Genomic DNA, 6,120 nt, shown 5'->3' on the forward strand with positions numbered 1-6,120 from the left:
GAAAATCTCCATCTCCAGATACTATCATACTGCCAATTAATAGATTACTAAAAATAATATATTAATAATTGAACAATGCCCATCATCTTAAATAGATTAATTTTAGGGGGACACAAATATCCAGTCTATAACAATTCCCTTCCTTCGCCTTCAAAGCTACCAATGAAGGACCAAGTAAGTCCTCACATTCTCCTTTTATATTGCCCTCTTCCACTTCTAAAGAATCTTATGATTGCATTTGGCCACCTAAAAATCTATGATAGTCTCTCCATTTCAAGATTCTTAACTTTAATTGCATTTGCAAACTCTGTCCTGCCAGGTAAGCTAACAAATTTATAAATTCTCTGGATTAGGACCCCAATATCTCTGAAGAGTCATTATTCTGACTACCACATCAATATGTTAGTTTATGTCAAGATTGCTGTAATAATCAATAGGTTCTGGTACCACAAATCCAGTAGCAGTCATTAAAGTTGATTGAGTTTATTGATTGCCTTCAGCTCCATTCTGCTATTAATCTCTTTTGGGGATATAAAATGAAGACCTTATCACACAGAGGAAGAGGTAGATGTGATAGGAGCTTGAATATTTAATAAGAATTCTTTATGATATGTAAATGTGAGAAATGAATTAAGTATGTGCCATTTGTTCTCTTCTTTTTAAGACATTTCTTTCTAAAAGTTTAGTGACAGAAGCTGCCTTATATTAAAGATCTCTGAGTGCTCTTCTACTGTAGGCATAAGCTTTCTTTCCTGAGTGCAGCATGTTAGGATTTAAGATTTCTATTTATCTAATGCTCTGCTGTTTGTCAGATAAAATGAAAATAAGCAGGAAGTTCAATTATTGATAAACTCAGATGTTTCATATGTGGGATCAATGTTAAAAAAAAAACAAAAAAACACTAATTGGCATCCTAAGGAAAATGTGTGCAATTTAGCCCCGATTCAACTGCATGTTTAGCCAAATTGTGAACGAATTACAGCCAGCTTCTGAACTCTTCTAGAGAGTGAGGATGGCATAGAGAAATTAGGAATAGTAGCTTTATAGGTAAAGTAATTAAATGTAACCTTAAGCATAAAAAGATAAAAAGAAAAGGTAACTAGGAAAATAAAAACTCAAGATTTACAGATTAGATATGACACCCAATGGATCTTATTATGTGGACCTTGGTTTGCAGATACTGATATCTCATATAGCGATTCACGTGATTTAAAGGCATTTGATGGAAGCTGTCTCCTCCCAAAGACTATTTGCTTTTGGAAGAATCCTAAGAGTCATTAGTTAGAGGTTTTTGGTAGAGTTACTTTCTGGTAATATGAAGATGACCTAAACCTCTTTACTTGAGAGATAGGAATCTGAGGATCAGTCTTTTAAAGATTTATGGGTTTGCTAGTTGCCAGCTCTGCCTGATATTGACTTTTTTCCTGGGATCTTTCTCTGCGGTGTCTCTTAGAAGACAAGGTATCCAGGTATGAAAACCAATTTTGAAGACATTGTTTAGGATACAAATGGGGAAAGTCTTCAGTAACTTTTGTTGAAAGAATGGATTTCCTGAGTCCTTACAGCATTTAGTTAAACAACTGTAGATTTCTAGAATCAGAGCTAATATTCCTAGACACTCAGTTTAGTCTGTTACTAACTCATAAACCACAGATGAACCACAGAAAGAAGAAATACCATAGACCATGCAGGTTTGACAATCTCTGTGAACTTTGCCAACTTTAGTTTCAGAATTCCATTTTTCTACTTTCCTAAAAGGTTGAAAGTGATATGGACAGTGAAGTTTGATTAATTGACAGAACTTTGCCACATTATTTAATAAAAATTTCAGTAAAATGGTTTCCTTGTTACTAGAGATATAGGTTGGGATTCCCCAGGCTGAAAAAAAAGAAAGTCTTTTCTCCATGCCAACAAGACACAAATAATGATCAGAACATATTTAAAATCTATTGCCAGCACTTGTTATCAAAAATTCATTTAGATTTTTACTGAGACATTTTACAGTTTTGCTAGGATTAATCTGGTGAAGGTTGAGACAAGTTATACAGATATAGTTATAAAGATATACTTACCCATTTTAGCAAAATGTTTGCCCAGCTATTGGTTAAATACATTGGTCAATTTGTCCTCAGTGTGCCAAGAAAGCTCAGCAGTTATGACTAAAGTTTATGTTAACCCACTGCCAGTAGAATGAAAGAGTTGAATCCTCTCTTAAATTATAATATATAGTTGACTCCTCAACAACACAGGTTTGAACTGTACAGGTCTGCTCATATGTAGATTTTTTCCTATAAATATATCAGAACATTTTTGGACATTTATGACAAATTGAAAAAGCTTACAAGTGAACCATGTACAAAAGAAACATTAAAAAACTAACAAAATGATGTCATGAATGCATAAAGTATATGTAGATACTAGTGTAATCTATCGTTTACTACAATGAAATATATATGCATCTATTACAGAACGTTAAAATTTATCAAGACGTAGGCACACACTTAGCCAATTGCAGTTGAGAGAAATGTAAAACATAAATATACAATATTAAATCATAATTGCACAAAATTAACTATATTACATACTGTATTACTGGAATAATTTCCTAGCCTCCACCTGTTGTTCTTGCAGTGAACTCAAGTGTTATGAGTATTCACTTAAAATGCCACATAATGCTAATCACCTTCTTGTGAGTAGCTTTCCTCTCCAGTAAATTGTCACAGAAAAAGGTGATCTCTCATGGTTCTGTATTTTTCATGATGTCTAGTGCAATACAATAAAACTTGAATAACACCTTCAGACTTATACAAAGTGCTGCTAGTGATGCTGAAAGTTCTTCCAGGAAGCAGAGAAAGGTCCTGACATTACAGGAAAAAGTTGAATTGCTTAATAGGTACTCTAGATTGAGGCCTGCAGCTGTGGGTGCCGCCATTTCAGAAGAAGGATCCATCTTGTAAACATAGGATTGTAAATTTGTGAGATAAATATAGTACAGTACGTAAATGTATTTTCTCTTCCTTATAATTTTCTTAGTAACATTTTCTTTTCTGTAGCTCACTTCATTGTAAAAGTACAGTGTAAAATACATATAGCATACGAAATATGTGTTAATGCTATCACTAAAGTTATATGTGAACTTTTGACTGTGCTAGGGTGGTGGGGAGGGGATAGGGAGGTTTGATGCCCCTAAATCTTGTGTTGTTCAGGAGTCAGCTGTACAATTTAGAATAATATGATTAAGGATTTCCCTGAGATTAAGAACATATTAAATGGTGGGAAGGATACTGATAGACCTCTGCATCTAGTGACACTATCAACTTTGACTGTGTCTGTTTGATGAAGGAATTAAAATCTAGTAACAAAAGCATTTTGTAGATAGTTATTGTACCAGTCTTTGTTCTTGAACATGAGTGTGCTTTTTGGAACTGAAAATCACACATTGAATGAAAGGCTTTATCTCAATATATTTTATTTACACATAAATTTGAGCTGTTTTTTGCTCACAAGTTTGGTTGATAAAAGAGCCCTCACAATAGCTTTAATTACCACTTAAAATAACAAAAAAAAGGGTTTTTTTTTTTTTTATTGTTCTCTCTTTTATAGGGTGAAGGAGCAATGCTTTTGGTTACTTAGTATTCTCTCAAGAAAATTTAAAGATAGTTTATACATAGAAGATATTTTAACAGGTTGTATTCCGAACTTGTGGGCTGGATTTGGAAAAAGCAATATCAAGTATCGTCAAGGGGACAAGAAAGAAAGAAGCGTTTGTTATCATTTTTCAAAGTCAAAAATATTTAATCAGATAATATTTTAAAACCCAGCAATAATTGATAATGATTAGTATAACATTTTTGGTCAAAATTATTAAATAGGAGATAAAATTAAAAGCTTTATTTTTTGCATTAAAATAAAACTTTAAATATTTTGATGAGCATATTAAATCAACAATGCATGTATTATATTGAACCTGACTTCTTATTAAGTTGCAACCAAATCTTTAAGGGTAAGTTTAAGCCAGAGAGATAATTTTGGGATTTGTCACCATAAAGATAGGGTATAATGTCATGTAAATAATTAAGATCAGGTGGAAAGACAAACAAGATTGGAAGAAGACCCAAGACCAAGGTTTGGGGCTCTCTCGGAATTTCTAAAAAAAAATTCAGACTGAGTAAAGAAGGATTGATCAGTAAGGTGAAATGGATCAAGGAAATGAAAATACTGAGACGAATGTTGAATAATAAATTAGATAGAACAGATGTCCCAGAAATCATGAAGATAAGTCACTTTATTAAAATACATATTATAAACAAAGAAGGAATTAACTGTTCAAAAAGTTATCTTGAAGAATTATTTTGGGGGAAAATATAAAATAAACCTTATTTTCTAAAATACATTAAAACTAATTCCAAATGAATCAAAGGATTGTGTATAGATATTTTAAATTAATAAAACAATATTAGTGCAGATTCTCTTTAATTACTTCCCTGATTGTTTTACCTATAGTAACTCATTTAATACTACTAACAATCTTTTCATGTTGGATACAGCTATTCAAATTTTCTTTTGTTATTGCCATAGACTCCTAACCATTCTTCCACAAAATTGGGGCACTAAAAGGTTATGAAATGTCCTTAATGCCACAGAGCTATTTGGTGATGATTTGGCATTTGGAAGCACGTAATCTGTCTTTGAAATGTTCATTTTGAATTATAGCACTACACCATGCACTGAATCACTGAGGGTAAAAATGCACACTGTTAATAAGAAGGAGGGAGTCAATCTAATTAGTATTATGATATCTATACAGAATGAGAGTCCATTCCCCAAATTCACAAAATTAAAATAATAAAAATAAAAAATTATTGCTAGCAAATTTGCAGCAAAAAAGATTCATTCTCATATTTTGCTATGAGAAAGTAAATGGAATTAAATTTTTAAAGACATTTTTTGAAAGCCCCCCCTTTTTTTTTTTTGAAACAGTCTCGCTCTGTCGCGCAGGCTGGCGTGCAGTGGCATGATCTCCACTCACTGCAAGCTCCGCCTCCCGGGTTCACGCCATTCTCCTGCCCCAGCCTCCCGAGCAGCTGAGACTACAGGCACCCGCCACCAAGGCCAGCTAATTTTTTGTATTTTTAGTAGAGACGGGGTTTACCAGGATAGTAGAGACCATGTTAACCAGGATGGTCTTGATCTCCTGATCTCGTGATCCGCCAGTCTCGGACTCCCAAAGTGCTGGGATTACAGGCATGAGCCACCGCGCCCGGACAGAAGCCATTGGAATTAACCAGAAAATTGTTAAATTCATAGTTTTTTTGACTAACATTCTTCTTCCAGGTTAATGAAATGTATATATAAATGCCACTCATTGCATATACTTTTGAGGGGTAAAATAATTACTAAATTTATGTACACTACGAATACTTCATTTTATAAAATTGCATATATACCCATATGCAAATATGCACAGAATCAATAGGGTAACTATAGACATAAAGTGATCAGTGTAGGATATTTTATTTTATTGATGCATTTTATATATAATATACTTCTCATTTAATATTTGTGCTAATTTTATTAAATTGAATATTTATGCCTTGGTTATAGAACAACTAAATTTATTTTCAAAGAAACTCCCATTATTATAGTCTGCAACGGTAAAACTTGCAAACAATCTAAAAATTCAACCAAATGCAACCATTTACAATTGTGCCTTAGTTGAATATATAATCATAGGAGAAAACACAGGTGATGAATTTTTATAATTTCATTTAAAATATAATTGACACAATCCCTCAAGTATCATATAAATTAATTGGATTGTTACTGTCTTGGGTTAACATTTATTTCTAGTTTTTTTTTCCCCTTAATATCTGATTTTTTCCCATTAACATTACCTATTTGGATAATCAGAAAAAAAAATCAACATTGCCAAAAGATAAATAATACCACAAGTGAAATATCTACAATAATGATAGGAAAATGTTTTGATTCAGGATGAATGAGAATCAGTCTAGGAAAACAGCTTGGACCTTCTCATTCCTGTTAATGTCATCTCTGTGTTTAGTACTGCTACTATTCCTCAGCCCTTAAGAAATGCTCTATTGCTGGGCATGGCATATG

The sequence above is a fragment of the Piliocolobus tephrosceles genome, chromosome 4, assembly GCF_002776525.5.
Source record: "Piliocolobus tephrosceles isolate RC106 chromosome 4, ASM277652v3, whole genome shotgun sequence".
Classification (NCBI taxonomy): domain Eukaryota; kingdom Metazoa; phylum Chordata; class Mammalia; order Primates; family Cercopithecidae; genus Piliocolobus; species Piliocolobus tephrosceles.